Source organism: Dermochelys coriacea, chromosome 1 (assembly GCF_009764565.3).
Source record: "Dermochelys coriacea isolate rDerCor1 chromosome 1, rDerCor1.pri.v4, whole genome shotgun sequence".
Lineage (NCBI taxonomy): Eukaryota > Metazoa > Chordata > Testudines > Dermochelyidae > Dermochelys > Dermochelys coriacea.
The window spans coordinates 63175735-63194465 of NC_050068.2; the positions used below are offsets into that span (position 1 = coordinate 63175735).

The 18731-nt window shown below is 37.4% G+C and overlaps 1 protein-coding gene across 18 annotated transcripts in view; it reads left to right on the forward strand.

Moving 5' to 3' along the window:
* The window catches only part of ELF1 (E74 like ETS transcription factor 1), a 136168-nt gene that overhangs the window by 44161 nt on the left and 73276 nt on the right, over positions 1–18731 (forward strand). For 6 of the 18 annotated variants that reach the window (XM_043504553.1, XM_038418293.2, XM_038418286.2 and 3 more), the window contains exon 2: positions 13937–14031. The exons of 5 other annotated variants lie outside the window; for them this stretch is intronic. The gene's annotated coding sequence lies outside the window, so the exon portion shown is untranslated. Of the gene's footprint in view, positions 1–2796; positions 2938–7117; positions 7182–13936; positions 14032–18731 lie in introns of those variants that run through there. 7 more of the 18 variants (XM_038418315.2, XM_038418276.2, XM_043504551.1 and 4 more) reach the window with 6 other exon arrangements.

Sequence of the window (18731 nt, forward strand, 5' to 3'; positions counted from 1 at the left end):
CAAGCCTACACTAACATCTTCCCAATTTAAAAAAACAACCCTTGCTTCCCTACTTTTGTTTGTTTTGATTGAAATTTTGTCAGTCCTTTGTGTCTGTGTGTTTATATAATCATAGCCCCTGTCACAAAGTTCTATACAGTGTCCTTATCTGTGTCTTGTACAGCTCTAAGAATACCCACACTGTTCAACAAAGAGTAGATAGTAATATTTAGTTGTCAAGGCTGATTCCCCAGTCTGGCACTTCGAGTGCAGAAGGTGTGGGCCCACGCGGATTTTAAAAATTAATACTTGCCTCTCCAGGCTTGTATTAAACCCCCAAGGTTACAGCTTTTCTCTGACCTTGCCTTGGTAAATGCTGCCACCACCCAAGTGAAAAATTGTCTCTTGCAAATCCTGGAAAAACTCACTTGGGAAGTTTTCCCTGAGGCCCCTTGGCTTTTCCACCCCTCCCTGGGGGAAGCCGAGAAGAAAACAAACAAAAAGGAAACCCAGCTGTTGCCACCAGCTAATTGAAAAACATATGCACAGACCTTTTAAGACACAAAATCCAATCAGGTTCTTAAAAAGGGTAAATTTTAATAAAAACAAGAAGAAAGAAAATACATCTGGAACTTAAGCTTTTGCTAAATCTTTAAAAAAAAAAAATCCAAAATTTAAGCACCCAAAATAGCTTTCTTGGGGGTTCAGCTTAAAGGTTACAAGAAAACACAAGCATCTGGGGTTAGCACAGAGGAATCCACAAGCCTTACAGAAAATAAAATAAATAACCCTAATCGCATCTATCTAAACATTCCCTATCCCAATGAATTCTTCTAGGTATGGACGATGAATTTTCATACCTGGTTCAAACTTTACACAGCATTTCAGCTTCCCCCATCTCTTCAGCCCAGATAACACAACAGAGAGACAAAGGGAAAGATTTTTTTTCCCCATTTTAAAAAGTTCTAGCCTTTCCATTGGCTCTTTTAGTCAGGTGTTTACCTGGGGGACTTTTAACCCTTTACAGGTAGTGCAATCAGCCACCAAGAGAGACTTTATAGCTAGCTGGCTGGCTGGGTGTCCATAAAAGGGACCTTTCCTCCAACCCAGTCCTTTATCACATTAGTTTAATCACATAGCACATTGAAAATTGAGAATTTCAAAGGCCATATTTTTCCTTTGGTATACATATATGTTCCAGCTGACTTCAGTAGGAATTACACATGTATATGATAGGGCAGATTTTGGTCCTAAGAATTTAAATATTTCTCCCATTGTTTAGGGCAGGTGGTACAATTTTGAAAATAACTTCTGAGGGACAAATGATGTTTTATTTCAACTAGAAAAATAGGAGAAAACTATCGCAGTTCAGGCAACTGCACCTGAATTCCCCCCTCCAGGGTTCACCATGGGCACCTTCTGTCTCCTCAGCCATCACTTTTCTTGGGCAGAGATACACTGCTCCCTCCTGACTGGGATATTTCCAGGCTGCACAGTTCCCTCCCTGCACTGAGTTCCCCAGCAAGTCAGACTGCCTAAACCGGCCTGCCTTGAGCTCCTCTCAGAGAATATAAAAAGTGTAATTGCCCACTGTTAAAAGTTACCACATAGCCCTTTATAAGCAAGCATATTTATTCTTAAGGTAAAAGCATTACAGAGAAAACATATTAATAACAATAAAAGAATCTACATCCCTACTTATAAACATATCAGAGATCACCCCTAATTCCAGCAAGAGCTTTGGTAGGATTCAGTCCTTCAAACTCCATCAAGGTGTTTTTCTGTCTTCACAAGTTCTTAACAGCTCTTAGTTAATCACCCATTATCTGTGAGTCATTCTTTTATACACTTTAGGTCTAAAGGTCCCCTCAGGTTGAAACTTAAAAAGGCTGAGTTCTTGCATAACCAGAGGAGGTATATTTGAATACATGTCCTCCTGGGAAACCCATCTCACTTTGTCCCATAAATTCATTCTTGTCTAGCACAATAACACTTCCTAGGGCTACATGGTATTCCACACTAATACATAAACTTTACATTTTTTAATAAAAGGGACTCCAAAGCTACTTGTACTTAATTCATTAGGATTTTTCAAGGATATTGCAGGAAATTGCCGTATCTGTTGCTAGAATATAGTAAGATGTAATTGTATATTTTATGTATCCCCAACCATTGTCTTCTAAAGAGTAGCATGTTAGATAATGCAATCTGAAGACAGAAACTTTTTTGAATTTTTTATTAATACTTTAGTGTTATAAATTTTTTATAATGTTACATTAAAATGTTTTACATTAAAAGGCTAATTAATTTATTGTCTCTTTGCACATACAAAGATTAGGTTTCATTCAGTCAAGAAGTAGCACAGAAAGACATATCTAATATCACTATGTACATTGTTCCAATCCTTCTTTGTCCATTGTTTTCCAAACATAACAAGCTTTAATGCACCTGTTTGATTTTTTTTTTTTTTTTAAACAACTTCAATCAACAGCACTAGTGACTTTTCTATTCTCTGCTGTTAGGGAAAAAACATGAAACATTATTTGTTTGTTTCCTTACCATTTGACAAATTAAGTGCTTTCTTACAAAGTGAATGCCTTTCAGTCGCTTTCTAAAATGTGGTTTTAAACAACCAGTAGTGCATGTTGCACTAACTAGTTTGTTGCAAAGATTATTTGGCCTTTGCTCTTGCTAGCTAAGGTGGGGCTGAATGATTCAGGTTGTTCTCTTTTCCCTTCTTACCTGCAGATTTGCATGTTTGACCTAGCAGAGTAATTGGGCCCACAGCAACATGGGCGTGCCTCCCTGAGAAACACTTAGTTTCATGTATGACTCATAAGCTGAAGCACAGACACTACTTCCCCAATCTACAGTAGCCATTTTAACTGCATAAAACTGCTGGATTTCTTTTTACTTTCTGGCTCTTGGGACTATACAAACACCTTAAAACAAATTAAGGTAATGTTTCTATCTTGCTGTGGTACAGTATCTAAATAGGAGTGATAATTCTGATAGCAGAGTAGGTATACCTGTTGAAAAAACATGGCTGTATGTTCTTTACCTCTGTTAATGTATGAACTCAGTCACATGCTTGATTGCACATAACTACCAGGGGAAAACAAAGAATGTCATTTCTTGTAGGTTTTGACCTTGAGGGCAAAGCATCTTTTAAAATATAAAAATTTTTTGTATACCAGAAATTCCTCAGACGTATCATGAGAGTGAGACTGAAAAAAATAAAACTTGCTGATGTAGTTTAGTAAATAGTCAGTTCTGTTGCACTTCACGTAAAAATGATTATTTAGTATTTAAGTGCTGTGTAAAGTAGTTTTTTGCTGTGTGTTTTTCAAAATGTTAAGTGGACTATATTGTTTCTATGTTCCTGAAAACAATACACCTGAAGTAAGCCTTAAAAATTGACCATTTTAAATGTTATTGTATTTCAGATGTATGCTTATTCTTAAAATGTGTTAATATTTAATGCTTCAGATACGCTGCTGGTTTGACTGCTTTAAACACGGCTCAGTTGATTGTAGGATATATTAGTTTTTTCTAGAGCTGGATACACGTTTCTATTGATGTGTTTGTCATGTAGTAGAGAATTTCTGAAGGATATTAGTATTAGCAGCAAAGTATTAGTTAATAGCACTCTAGTTGAATTTGCTTTGTTATACTTGCTAAGGTTTGATTCTGAGCTGCTGTAAACATGGTGGATTTGTAATTCAAAGAATTGATGGCCTGAGAGTCTGTTTCTACTGAAATATCCTATAAAAACCCACTGTCACACTGTATAATTTAAAATGGAACAAGAGTTTAACTGCTTTCATGGAATAAAAAATGGATATATATAGTCATCCTTTGCCATATTTCTGGTCCTCAGAGTTTAGGATTTTGTATGTGACAATGAGAAAGGCAGACTGTAAAAGGGACTAGGTTTTGTGCCATTTGCACAAGAAAGGTTGTGGGGAAATATGCAGTGTTCAAAGGCTGTTTTTAAATGTTCAGTGGGGAAAAATACACTTGCTACTAAAATAAGTGTAACTCACGACTGCCTGTGTGTGTGCGTGTACACACACACATACACTTTGAAATGGTGATAAGTATGTTCCTGGTCCTGTAGTTCCTATTTGAACACAATTAACTTTGATTTCAGTTGGAATCTTGTCTGAAGGAGGACAGTAGCCTTCAACTCTGTATTTTAATTTTTCAATTAAAAACAAAACTCTCTTAAAAATAAAATTGAATTTCTTCTAAATTTAAAATCTCACACACTAGAAGAATGAAATTATTTGTAATATTGTACATAGGGGATACTATTCAGTGTCATTTACTGTTCACTATAGTATAATACCTACCTCACAGGGGTGTTGTAGAGTCTTGCTTAATATAGTAATAATCTACAGTGGAGGGAGGGAGGGAAGAAATTATTAGGCTAATAGTGCACACTTTGGGTGTGACAGCTTTTTGCTTTTAGCCATCTGCAGTGTTTGCCAGTAGCTACCTTGTGTATCCTGGCATGTTGTCGTCGTCGTCTTCTTATTTATTATTTTTATTATTGTCTCTTAATTTTAGGTTTCATTTTTAACACATTTTAAATCCCAGGTTTTTCAAGAGGATATGTAATGTATCCTTCCCCTGAGAAAAATTATCTTTAGTAGAAGGATAAGATAAGTAATAGGGAACAGATTGAAAACACAATTTTGAATGTGTTGTGGAAGATTTTTGTTTGTTTAAAAAATATTTATGATTTGCTGGACTATTTGAATTCCTTTTCTCTCCTACTTTCCCATGAGCATTGATGTCTTTTTAACTATAGTTTTGGTCTATGGTAGCCACCTTAAACTCACTGTCTAGTGTTAAACTTGAATAACAGAGGAGACTCCTGGCTTCTCTCCATTCCCTCCCCTTCTTTACTTGTCTTGCGAGGTAGCTAAAGGTTTTTAAAGAGTTAATCTTATAAAGTTGAATTAGCAGTCCCAAAACAGCTCCCAAATTGCTGGATGCTTCTGTAGTGCTGTTGTAGGGCTGGAGGGTAAGCAGCTGTTACTAGTTCTTTTTCATGCCCCTCTTTAAGGAGAAATCTCTCTTCGTCCTACAGCAAAGCTCTTGTGTGTCCAAGCTCTTGGATACCATGGCGAGGGTGTGGTACAGGAACCTAAAGAGAACAGAACCAGATGCTATAACTAAACTAGAATGAATTGAGAAACTGGTTTAGGACTCCCAATTGCTCCTTTTAAAGATTAACGTCAAAGACCTCCCACTGAGAAGCAGCGAAATAGCTGAACTGGAAGATGAAAGGTGGTGGTTATAGGTTATGAGTGATTTTTCCAGCTGAAGTGTGGGTGTGGTATGATATGTGTCTCAAAAAAAGTAAAGGTGATTTTTCTATTGCACTGATCAGGACATCCATTAGTCCTGATCAGTGCAATGCTCTCTCTCAACATATTTTTTTATTGACAAGTTCCCAATTCTGATTGCTGGGAGTTTGATGTGTGTTGTTGACAACATCCTGTAGGCCAACCAGCCAAACAGAAACACAAGGCTTTGGACAATGTGCCTGCAGCCATACTTTGCAAACATTTTGCACTTCTAGAGCTCCTTTCATCTGAGGTTCTCCAAGTATTATTTTCTAGTCTGTTGAAAATTTAGTTTTGGTGAGTCCCCACACTTGTCACTGATACAAGATAGAGAGAGAAATAAATGTGTATGTTATGTAGTTGGTCAGGTACTGTAATTGCCTCTGATGTCTGTAGAAACTGTTAATTCAGTCGTGCATTACTCTTCTCAGGCTTCTTGGGATGAAAAATTACCTGGCTTCACTTCTGTCTGGAATAGCTGAATTTGTATGTGTGGAGATACAGTAGAGCCAAATCAGGTGAACTGATCCAAATGCCTTTGAAAGTGTGTGTTTGTATCAAAAATGTGGGATTTCCCTTTATACCAGAGGGAAGACTTTGATCTCCAAAGTAGCTTTCACTTTTTGATTGTTAAGTAAAGGTTTATAGGCTTTCATTTGGCAACTTTCACGGATAATTTTAATACTGTACTTTCTACTTGAACTTTGTTGGATATGAGAAAAGCAGAGACTTCCTTTCTGAGAGGTGATTAAATACAGGGGAGGGGGAATAGATGTACAGTCTTGTTTGTGACCCACTCTGTAAGCAGTATGACTTTCCTAAAAGTAAACTTACACTTTACTCCTTACACTTATGCTTTTGATACCATTGATATGCTTTAGAGCTAACTCGCTTTGTTAAATCTGACTGTGTCTGGGGAGGAACATTTAATTATTTGTTCTTAAGAGACTATATGCACCGAAGTTAGAAGTCTTTTACTTATCAGTAGTCCGCAGCTGTAGTGTGAAATCCTCTAGATACTCCCACTTTCCTGACATAAAGGGACTCATCTGTTCAAATAATCTATTCCTCAATATCATTCCATCTGAGGGCCTATCCTAAGGCAAAGCTACCAACTGTGCTCAATCTTTGTGCTGATGGGATCCCATGAGATAAGGACTAAAGTTTATGCATTCTTACCCTGATGTTTGTTAGGATTTAACTACCCAATAACTAACTTTAGTGATGATAGGAATTGTATCGCTAACCCTCAGTACATTTAATTGAGAATTTGCCCTTAAAGAGATCAGCCATCTCATGTCATATAGGGTTTTCATACTGGATTAGAACTGTAATCTGAAAACTGCAAAACTGAAAATTCATTTTGGTAGCCTCAAAATGAGCCTTCAGAGTCCTCAAGTTTTTATGTAAAATTCTTCCTTACATTGGACAAATATAGTTATCTTCACTTTGCAGGAATAGAAATGCCAAACCTACAGGTCGACAATTTGGAAGGAATGCTTTTGGATGGCTTGAATAGTATTTTCTCTGTGTTTCTATATTTCGAGACTTAAGTCTAAATTACTTTTAAAAACCTTGTTTAACCAGGAGTCAGCTTGGCATCTGATCTTAATTAGCAGATGTAATTTTTTTGCATTCTTCATCCCTTTACCTGTTTTGTATCTGTTCAGCAGGTGAACTAACCGCTGTCACTTACTCTGAACTTACTCTTTTCCTGTTTGTCTAGTTTACCTAATGATAAGTAGTGAGATGACTACTAAGTTGTGTTGGTTCTCCCTTAGGATGGGGAGAAAGGAGTGAGAGCTTGAGTGATTCAAACTGCTCTTGACGGTTTCAAGGAAATTGGTAAGGATGTTACATGTATTTTGTGGTTTATACATATTATTTCATCACTAAAAGTTTTCTCTCTAGATCTCCCCTATGTTCTTAATTGGCTGCTTGGCAGATAGATATTAATATAACTGAAAGAGATTAAAGGAAAAATAGTTTTCGCTCTTTTTAAAAAATTGTTAACTTTGTGATTTGAAAACACTTGGTCTATGTCTGTTTCACAGTTGTTCCCCTGCCTACTTATCTTTTTGTTAGTGTGGGTTTTTCACACTGCAACAAGGGAAATAAATGTTTAAAAACGTAGTAAAACGGGACTGTGAAAACACAATTACTGCTTGTGCTAACCAGGGATGGTGTATATCAGAAAATGCTGATTGTGTCATTTTAAATTTTCTATTAAGTTTTCCCTACTTGTGGACATTATATGTGAAAGAATTGATGCTCTGGAGTTAACATTTCAAAGATGTGCTAGCATGATTTATTGTAATCTGGGTGCAGCAGGCCATCTCTCCAACACAAAGTGGCTCCTCTTTAAAAAGTAAGCTTGAAAATAGTGCCTTTGAAATCATTAGGAGTCATGCGTATGTATTTAAGGGGAAAATATGGCCTAAAGCTTTTAGTGGAGCCTGTTCTCTTGTCCAATGCCATGCTGCTTGTGTATTTGCTGGTCATGAAAAGATTTTCTACATTGCTCCTGTGAACTCTATATCTCTAACTATAATGGTTCAAACTTTAAAGTATAGGCGGTTTAACTCTTGAGAGACACAGGGTGGATAAGGTATATCTTTTATTGAACCAATTTCTGTTGGTGAAAGAGAAGCTTTTGAGATACACTGAGCTTTTTTCTATGTAGCTCAGCAGAAGTTTGGTCCAATAAAAGGCAGTACCTCACCCACCTTGTCTCTCTTATATCCTGGGATCAACACGGCTACAATACCGCAAACAACTATGTTGTATTATCCATTTAGAGATATAGTGTGGCCAATAATGTTCAATGTTGATGTGATTCGCTAGAAAGAGAAAAATAGTTAATTTTGCCAAAATTTGCAAGCTGTCCTGTGGAAAGAGTGGTCAATTAATACAAATTGTAAGAATTCACGCTATGGACTTTTAGAGGCCTTGAAGCAACACACAAATGAATTCTGAGAACCTATGCAGGATCTTTTATGATGCACAGTTTGGGGGGTAGCACTTTCCAACTCATGTTATTGACTAAATGAATGCTATTCTTTTTTTTCTTTAAATGTACATTTTTTTCAAAAGGAGAAAATAAGGAACTATAGAACCATAGAAGCTTCTGTATCATGTGTGTGGTGTTGGGTTTTTTTTTTCTGCCTGTTTGGATATACAGTACAAACGAAAATGAAACTTTTTTGTATTGAGAGGCAACTCCATGGTGCTATTTGTTTGAATATAAGAGAATGCTTATGGAGTTCTCACTAATACTAAACTATTTCTATCCAAAAAGTGTATTTATTCTGGTTACCAGCCAAAGCCAACATCGAAATAATTATGTTTTTAAAAATCCAGACACCAAGAAGTGAAATTTTAGTTTGTCTAACATAGCCATAATTTAGGAAGCAGCTAATTAATAACACATTTAAAATGTAAAACCCTTCATAGAACATTCTACCTAGGAAGAAAAATCCTTATTGTTATAATTTCCCCATAATATTTACTTCTAGAAGATGTATGTATGCTACTGTAACTGTCTTCCTCTAAAATGAAGTGTTAATATATTGGATTAAATACAAGCCAAGTGGACTTTTAATATTATGCTCTGATTAGCTTGTATTTAATATAATTATAGCAATAATGGGTTGGAATTAATTTCTCTTACACTTGCCAATGTTGAGGCTGGCAGCCAAATGACACAATAAGAGTCCAAACTTGTAAGGGCTCAGATAAAATAGGGGAATCTGAGGTTTGAAGGAGAGATTTAGTAATATAAGGTTGTGTGATGACAGAGACTATTTGTTTAACAATGCATTGCTTATATGAATTCTGATGCTTGCTTGTATCTCAGTACTCTAGGCATCCAACATGTGGCCTACATCTATTGGAAAGTCTTTGTTTTAATTAGCACTGCCAGGAATCCCTATAGTGTTCACAAAACTATGCCGTCATTATGTTAATATGGTCATGTTAGAAAATACATGTATCCATGGGGGGAGAAAACATTAAGGTAATAACTAAATTGTTATTGTTTGTATTATCGTAGTGCCTAGAAGCCCCAGTCATGGACCAGCGCCCCATTATGTGAGGCGCTATACAAACACTGAATGAAAAGACAGTCCCTGTCTGATTAGGGAATAGCCATTTCACTCTTTTAAAACAGTCCATGGAATCATCACTATGGATAGGATACAGTGCTGGTGAAATTACTGCACTGGTTCCATATATATTTTACTAGATTTCAATAAAATATGAATGGAAGTCTTCATGAGTCAGAAAATGTGCAGACTCCGTTTTTGTTGCTGCAAACAAGTATTTGTAGAAAATTTGGGAGTCAGAAACAGAGAAGTGAATTAAATCCTATATGCATTGTACTGAGACATTTGCCAGCTTGCTTGCAGTGTATTCTTCTAAGGTCTAACATAGCCTAGAATATATACAGAACTCAGATTATAATATCTATCCAAAAGAAATTTATGGACTGGAGGGGTAATAACACTAGATCCAGGTTCTATCTAGACTGTTCCACACATCTTTTTATCTGAATCCCGCTGTTAAATTCTCACAATGTCCCAGCTGCAGGTCTCCCTATGGTCTGGTCTAAAAGCAGGCCTTGTCTACACTACAAAATTTCGCTCACGTAGCTAGAGTGGCAGACTTTCCCAGTATAGATGCAATTTGCACTGCCGTAAAAGTGCCTTTTCTTGGAATAGCTTACACCAGTTCCCCAAGAAACCTAAACTATACTGGCAAAAGCACTTTTAAGCCAGCAGAAGTGCGTCTACACCAGGCCTTATACTTGCATAGCTATATCACTAAGGTGTGGTGTGTCTTTTGTTTTTGGGGGTTTTTAACTGACATAATTATGATGGAATAAGTCTTAAATTTAGACTAGGCCTGTTTGCACCAATTTAACTAAAGGTGTGATATAAACTTATATAATTAAACTGTTAGAGCTTTGTACATGGCCACTCTTACATCTGTTTAGATCACGGGTTCTTAACCTTTTTTTGAATCACACCCCCAATTTTTTTTTTCCTACACCCTTTTACAACATGGGACTTTTCTATGTAATCTAGATGGAACTGGGACCGTTAATAGTCTGATTCCAATAAGGACTGGTTTTAATAAACATGGTAATAGAAAACTTGAGAAGGTAATGGGTTTTTTGGGTGGGGAAGCAGGTGCAAACAAAGTCCTAAAAGTGCAGAAACAAAAATAATAATTTCTTTTTTTGAGGAGTATGGGAAGGAGACATAAGGACAAGATATAGGTTGCTATCACTTTTTAAAATGTTTACTTTTTGCTACAATAAAAATATACTAGCTATTCCCATCTGTTAATGCAGGATATTCAAATGAACTGATGACCTTTGCGCTCAGTCTGAAGAGACAAATGAGTGAAGCAGACTTTAGGGGAGATTAAGCCTCTTAAAATTTCTTCTAACTGAAAAGAAAGGTAGAGAAACTCTAAAGAATGTTTATTGTTACTAAGATAAAAAATATAAGAACTAAAAAGAATTTAAAAAGTTGGTTGCTGGCGATTGTCTGCACAAATTCTGTGATAAAATATTAACTCATTGCACTGTACTGCCTCTTAGTGCAAACAGAATAGTTAGTTATTGTGATCTGCTTGTTAAGTAAACATTAGTTGTTGTTTTTTTTTACAAACAAACAAACAAAAACCCCTCCCTGGTTATCTAGAAAATGCCTTGTTCAGGATGTTTGTTAAAGGAACATTGTTGGGTTAAAAATCATAATCCTTACCTATTAAAACAGATTAAAATATACCAAGTCGATTAATGCAGTTTATTTCTTGCCCTGCATGGGGCTTGAACAATGGACATAGACTAAATCAGTTTCACATTTGTTTCTGGTTTTACATGGAATTTCATACACTAGTATAGTGCTGCAATGTATAGGTTTCCCTACTGAGGCACTAAGGTGCATTTTTCCTAAAATGCCCTGATAAAATTGGTATGTTGGTAGGCTTGGATACACCAAATAAGTTGATTTGTTTTGTGGAAAAAAGCTGCTGCATAGAGACCACTCAGTCCTGCTTGTCTTCACTTTCAAGGCTCTTCATGTCCAATTCCTGCCCTACCTATCATCTCTCACTTGTTATTGAGCAGTTGATACTCACCTCTGATTGGCGAATCATGCCAGTCTCCATTGCCCTCTTATTAAATTTTCAGATAAGCACCTTTGTTCTTTTTCCTATGCTGCCCCTCACGTTTGGGAGAAGGTTCCCATAAACATCCACAAAACTACCTCGATATCTACCTTCAAGATACTCCTTTGTTTTGATGCCTACAAAAAATATGATAACGTCTAGGGTGCTGGTGTGCAGAGGCCACTGCCTATCATGCTGACCAATATTGTCTCATTGTTTCCTTGTACTCCCCTTTCTATCTGTATCCATCTGTTGTTTCTTGTCTTATACTTAGAGTGTAAACTCCTTGGGGCAGGGACAATTGTTTTGTTTTATGTTTATACAGGAACTAGCACAACGGATCCCTGATAGGAAATAATAACAACAACAACAATAGTTTTAACCAGGTCAGTTGAGTGATACAAACTGGCTACTAAAAATATAATGGTGCATCAGTGTAGTGACACAGTAATTAGTTTCAGGGATAAATCTTCAGTTTTAATAGAATTTAAAGATCAGAGTTAATGGGTTTTTTTATTTTAAATCAGTAACAGTCTCAGTTGAATATCATGACATTTCATTTTTAATTTTTGGTAAAATATTCATCTTTAGAAAGATGCCAAATTCTTGATTGTATCAAAAAATCTCATTTATTCACAGCTTTATTTCTGTGTCAGGTTAAATATTTAGCTTGTTCTAGTTTGATTGCCTAATTTTGTAATGTACAAGTCTACTAGAAACTATTATGCTTGTAAACATTCCTTTTTGCATCATGTGGCAGTCAGGAAATCTTAGTAATGCATTGTGAAAATATGTAGTTATGATCTGAAAGCTTTTGCTGTTATAAAACGTTCACTCTGTAAGTGGAACAGAGTTGAACTTCCAGGGTTAAAAAGTCCCATGTAAACCAGTTCTGGCTCAATGTCAACATCTCTGCCATCCCAGTTTTCCTAGGAAAACGTCAAATGCTGCCAATGTATGTTGCAAGAGATATGACCAATGAAACTTACAAAGTAAGAGGCAAAGTTATAAAATGTTGTTGCCTGTATAATATTGTTGTAGGAATCTGAGATGGAAAAAACGTTTTCAGTCATCTTCTACCTCTCTCTGCCAATTCAGCAAAATTTAGTAAGCTTCAGATCATGCTGCATGGCTTTTTTAATAAACGTTGTTTTGTATTTTTTTCATTTGTTTGAATGTTACGAGTTAGTTGAGTGTGAAGGGTGGGTCCCTGAACCATATTTCTTTGATAGTGTACAGTGACTAGCTACTTTTCTCATAGATGCTGAGACGCTGTAGAGATGAGCCTGTGCTTGCGTTCTTCCACTGGCTCCCAGTCAATTTTCGATGCCATTTGAAGGCCTTGCTCCTAATTTTCAAAGCCCTGGATTTTTATCTATGAAACACCATGACAGCTGTGCTTCTCTGGGTCAATGCAAATTACAAAGCCCAGGACTAAGCATGTAAGAACTGGGGACAAAGCATTATCTGTTATGGAGATCTGGCTGTGGAACAATCTTGAGAGGCGATCGGATAAATCCAGAGTCTGGCCATCTTTAGGAAACATTGCAAAAACTTTCTTTTTGAAGAAAGCCTTTCCACCAAAGACTTTAAGTCCAAAAGAGTGATAATTTAGTCTGACCTCCTGCACATTGCAGACCGCAGAACCTCACCCACACTTTCCTGTAATAGACAACCTCTGTCTGAGTTACTGAAGTCCTCAAATCATGATTTAAAGACTTCAGGTTACAGAGAAATGCATCCGATGAAGTGAGCTGTAGCTCACGAAAGCTTATGCTCAAATAAATTTGTTAGGCTCTAAGGTGCCACAAGTCCTCCTTTTCAGGTTACAGAGAATCTGCCATTTATTCTTGTTTAAACCAGCAAGTGATCCGAGTCCAGTGCTGTGGAGGAAGTGACACTCGCAAGTTGAACACCCTTTTTATTCCCAACCGCCTTTCAATCAGCAACCCCTCTTGCCTCCCTTCCCTCCCAAAAAACTCCCTTTATGGGGTGAAAACTCTGCTTGGGGTAGAAGTGCCAGAGACACCATGAAGTACACCAGGCACTTTACTGTTGCTATTGATTTTACATAGACGGAGCTCAGATGCTACAGTGAGGGCAGCAGTGTAAAACTCTAAGATAGATGCCATTTATTATTTCCAGTATCTTTGCTCTGTCTAATTTAAAGCCATTGAATATTGTAGCTTCCAATACTTTCCTGGAGACTGTTAGTGAACCTTCCAGATATCCAGCCTAAATTTTGTTTCCCTCTCTTTTGTATCATTAAATCAAGACAGCTGGCCACTGACAGAAGTAGGATAATTGAGAAGATCCTGTATGGCATTTCTTAACCACCCCTAGTTGCATTTCTTAGGACCACCTTAAACAATTTCTCTGCATTCCTCGTCTTTCCTTAAAAACAATGTGGTCAACTTTTTTAGGTTGCTGGCTGACTAAGAAAATGAAACGTTCTGATGGCCTAGATTTTGGGGAGTCTGGAAGCAAGTGGATGACTTTACCTCGCTGGGAGCTTCAGGTATAACATACTGAGGGGATCAAAGGGGCTTTTTGAATATATAGTCATTAAAACCTGAGGACCCTGGTTACAGCTGTAACAGAGTTGTGCCTCTTTTTTTTTAATGAAAATTTGCTTTGTCTGTCCCCTGATCCTTTGCTTGTCAACTCTATAGTAGTTCTTACTGTGTTTAAAAAAAACCTGTTCGTCATCTAATCTAATCCCATGCCAGTAGAAAATTGTTACATTCATCATATATTTTTAATGTTTTAATGTCTGGACTACTTCTGAAAGTTCTGAGCAATGTGGCTTCCACCATTGGCTGCTGTATATTTATGGTTAACCTCTGTTTCTCTCTGTTTATTTGTGATACGGAGTGTTTGACATACTAGGATGCTCTGCTGTCCAGTAGCTGCTTTATAGAAGGCCAGACCCTAAAATCTATGTAGTATTGATGTGTGTAGTACTGGGTACAGTTGAAGAGTTGATATGATCACAGTTTTAATATTGTTTCAGAGTAGCAGCCGTGTTAGTCTGTATTCGCAAAAAGAAAAGGAGTACTTGTGGCACCTTAGAGACTAACAAATTTATTAGAGCATAAGCTTTCGTGAGCTACAGCTCACTTCATGCATCCGATGAAGTGAGCTGTAGCTCACGAAAGCTTATGCTCTAATAAATTTGTTAGTCTCTAAGGTGCCACAAGTACTCCTTTTCTTTTAGTTTTAATATTATGGTTTGTGATTCTCATGAAACCATGTTCCAATAAACTTGGGCTAGTTATGTCTTATCAAATTGACTAGATTTCTGTGTGGGAATAGCTTTTTGCCCTCCTTTTTTGAAAAAATATTTGTCATAAGTTTTAGGAGAAATTCATCTCGCTATGTATGCTGCTACTTGTATCTTTGCCTGTCACACTTAAGGACCAATGGATTATTTTATAACAAGTAAAAAAGAAAGATGTATCTGTGAAGGCAGGAAACACTTGTCATTCAGACTCCATATCTTTGTTTTTGCTTCCTGTCAGTTAAACCACTAGCAGAGGAACAGATGTACTAAGAGATGACTCTACTCTAGTTTCCGTCGCGGACAGCAATTGTGTAACAAGCACCCTCCTGAAGCAAATTTTATTAAATATATTTGGTTTCCATTTATCAGTCTATCCTTATATTTTTAGACATCTAAGATTAAAGATCAGAATTTGGCCAGTAATTGGAGAGAGAGGAAAATATTTGAACGATTGCAGAATAACTGTAAAACAGTAACTTCAGGAGTTGTCAATAAAGTAATAACAGAACTAAAGTATGATATTTATTTGCTCTAGTGTATTAACTCAGTAGTTCTTTTAATCTAGACAGAAACTTGTGATGAGTTAGCAAGTAAGCTGTTCCTAGAGGATACTAAAATATATGCAAAGGGCTATTTCCATTTGAGGGTAACTTGAAATCTCATGATACTGTGAATTCTTGTCTATGTTAAAAAATTGCAGTGTTGCCGAGTCTTGTGATTTTCATCTCCAGGTCCAGTGATATTTGATGAGGTGTTTTCTTAAGCCCCAGCTCTTGTGCTGCTAAGAGAATCTCAGCTTCAATTATTATTATTTTTTTTTTAAAAGAAAAGCTCTCATGGTAGTGGAGAAAAGTTGGAAAATCATAACATAAATACATCCTAAAGGCTCAAAAACCAGCAGACAAATAAAAAGCACCTAAAACTTACTATTTGTAATAAGACTCGTGATTTTTAAGCAAATCTCATATTTTGAGGGCCTGATTTATGATTTTTGAACACTGCAGTTGGCTGGAATTGTTAATTTACATATATTATTATTGCATGGTTTATCAAAATTGTAGCTTGGATATTGAGTATGATCTCCACTTCCCTATGTATTAACTGTGCATTAATAAAACAAGTTATGTTGTCTTTAATTGGAGTAGTCTCCTTATGCAAATTTACTTAAATTATTTTTGTGGTAGGATTTCATGCTGGAAGGGGTACTTCCAATAATTTTTTTTTAAGTGATGTTCATTTGGAGCTATTTTATTCAAGACACTGTTTCATCCTGTCTGGATATGTGACTTGTGGTTTAAGATGCTGTAAAATAGTCTGAAATTTCTTGAGGACAACCTCTCATGCTGAATAAAAGATAATAATTAGCAGGTTCAAATTGGGGAAACTGTGGATTCTGCATCCTCATAGTCATTCGAAACTATTTGGATGAACCTGGATTAGCACACTGAAGGAGAGTTGTGTGTAAGGTTGACTGTTGTCTCTCTCTCACCAACAAAAGTTGTCCTGTAAAAGATATTTCTTCACCTACCGTCTCTAATATCCTAGGACCAACATTGCTACAACAACACTGCATACGTGGATTAATCCGTCAGTTGATTTTGCTACTCCCCCCCACCCCCATGCAGACAGTGTGAATCCCCTAAAGATCTTTTAGTAGTTCAAAATTGGCAAATCAACTATGTTAGATGCTCCTTTTGCTTGGGTGAAAAGTCTATAATATGAGAATATTCTGGAAGGATTTAGTGCATTATTCACAGCCAAACCCATTAAATTAGTTAAGCTCAAATTCTCCATCTTTGACTTTCTATGTGGCCGGTCTCTCATCTGAAAGGTGAACACTCTGCACAAACATGCTTCTGCTATATCTAGCATTCCTATTTGCTGGAAATTGCAGATGCTTGTCCTGTCCATATGTCAAGTGATTCTTCCCTGGCCCTCACAAGTTAGAGTGACCTGCAAACTTAACCTTGTAAAGAATGCTTTAATAAACCTCAATTTTAGCCATAAGTTCAGAGGGGCACTACTTATCTCCACAAATCTCAGAGCTAGGAGTTTTTTCAATGGGATTTTACTCAATATTGTATCTTTCACTCCACTTATGTCTACGTTACCCTGTAGTCTGAACTGTGGGGCGTGAATAGCAGTATGCACCACAGAGGTGCACTGTAGCTCCCTCATGTGGACAATGGGGTGCAAACTAAAGGGTTCCTAGTTCAAATTAACATAACTCTGTTTGAAGAGGACTAAGTTAACATGAACTAGGAACCTTTTACTTTGTGCCTGCAGCTTCCACATGGGGGAGTGAAAACTCAGCACTTTGGTGCACACTGCGATTCACACCTTGTAGTCCAAACTGTGAGGCTGTGTAGACAAGCCCTCAGATAGAATAGTGCTTCATCAAGACTTGGTCTTCATCCTCAAATTGTCATCCACTGTTCAAAAGGTTACACTTTCATTCCACTTCCCTGGCACTCTTCACCCGGAGGGATAGTTATGGCACACAGTGGATGTGCAAGGTGTTCTCTGAATTTACCTCAAAAAGACAAAAGCTTTCAGAAAGTCCATGGATTAGACCAAAACTCTTCATTGCTAGGAGGCTAAAATTCTGTGTCAGGGAATCTTATAAATCTAAAGGTTTCAGCCTTCCTAAATCAGTTTCAAACAAGCTTCAAACTGGGAAAAAAGACTTGTTTCCTATGGGTAGACTTGTAAATCAGCTACTTGGGCTACAGTTCATACATTTCCCCAGACATCACAAAATGAGATATACAGACACTACTTTCACTGTATTTTACTGCTTATTCATATATCTCATGAGTCTAAATTTTTGCTTAGTTATGATAACTTTATTGGTCCCTGACTTGTATTTCACTATGGGTTTTTAGAGCATTTAGAAAAATTATCGATTTTAAACAAGAAGAAGTCTTAACCTTAATTGTGGTTGAACTAATATTCCCCCACAGTACAGCTCTAGAAGCTCTCTCAAGTCTTATCTAGACTAGTATTTAAAGGTATAATGTTAGATTGTGTTACCTAGGTTTAAACTATTAACATCTTAAACTGTAGTCAAGGCATGTTAAGCATGTGCTAAAGTGGTTGGATTGAACTGGGTAATTTGATCAAACATCACACCCTAGTTTCTAGACAAGGAATAAAATTCTCAAAAGCACTGAAGTCCCATTTACAAAAGTCACTCACAGACTTCGAGCCTATGGGTATTACTACGCTGCAACAGCACTTTTACCGCATTGCAACTGTGCCACTGTAGTGCTGTTATGTAGATCATTGACGGGCTTGGCTTCACTTGGGAGTTAGAGCGCATTAAAGCAGCCCCGGGCGCCCTAGCTCACTACCTGTCCACGCTGGCAAGGCACGTAGAGCACTCTGATTCCTCGGCTAGAGCGCTCCTGGTACTCCACCTCGGCGAGAAGATTAACACTTGTTGCGCCTTCGCTGAAACGTCAGTGTGAACGAGGTGTTGCATTACTGCGCTCTGATCAGCTTCCGGAAATGTCCCGAAATCCCCTTAAGTCAAGTGGCCACTCTTCTCATTGTTTTGAACTTGCTGCAGGAATACGGATATGCCCTTTGAAAGCTCCATTTCTGACAACCGGCATGCTTATTTGCTCTAAGACAAAGCAACCATTACTGTGGAATGCTATGTGTAGGTGAGAGAGAGGCAGGGAGGGAGGGAGGGGTCTGCTGCTGTCTGAACTTACAAGACAGCATGTTGACATGCTCTCAGACCCCCCCCAACCCACGCTCTCTCCCCCCACATACACACAACACGCTCCCTGTCACACTCCACCCACCCAGCTCCATTTGAAAAGGACGTTGCAGCCACTTGCATGCTAGGATAGCTACCACAATACACTGCTCTCTGTGGCCATGCCAGTTTGCTTGTGAGCTGTCAGTGTGGACAGATTATAGCACTT